We start from the raw sequence: 709 nt of genomic DNA on the forward strand, positions 1-709 counted from the left end.
TCGGAGCGCCGGGCTGGCCTCTTTCTGCCCAAGACAGTGGCAGGAGGGCCCCAAACCGGGAGCCATGGTGCTGCTGCAGTGGGGTGCAGGTTCTGAAAGCGCTTTGAAAGGCACCTCCAGCACCGACCCATGAGGCAGATGCTCCGCATAGACCTGCCGGTCGAGACACTGATCCCAGGAGAACAGCAGAGCCTGAGGCGGACGTGGGAACCCCGCCCTCCCTCGGTAGGGAGGCATTGCAGCGTCTTGCCCAAGGGAGCAGCACGTGGCGCCCCGGCCCCTCACTCCAGGAGCACATCTCAAGTGGGGCTTTCTGGGCAGAGTGCTTGCAGGGCGGGGGCAGACCATGGGGAGCCCGGGAGGTCAGGAGATGGGGCTCTCAGTGCCAAGGTGCGAGTGGGCGCTTTTTCTGCTGTCCTGTGGTTCTGAGCTTGGGCCCACTGGCCATCCTCCAAACCTGGCTCAGTGCTCACCTGGCAGGGGCCTCTGGGAGGGCTGGAGCAGGGTTCAGCCTCTGTAGGAGCCCGGTGTTCTCACTGCTGTCCCTGCACGTCCCTGAGGGCCTGTCCCAGCAGAGGTGGAGGCTGTGTGGCATCTTGGTGGCTGGTGCTCCGGAGTTCTGCTGGCCCGGCCCAGCTGGCCAGTCAGGGACTTCTGCATTTTTTGTTCTGTTTTCATCTGTTTATTTTAATTAATAGCATTTATTTTG

Source organism: Tupaia chinensis, unplaced genomic scaffold, assembly GCF_000334495.1.
Source record: "Tupaia chinensis unplaced genomic scaffold, TupChi_1.0 Scaffold000548_1, whole genome shotgun sequence".
NCBI lineage: Eukaryota > Metazoa > Chordata > Mammalia > Scandentia > Tupaiidae > Tupaia > Tupaia belangeri.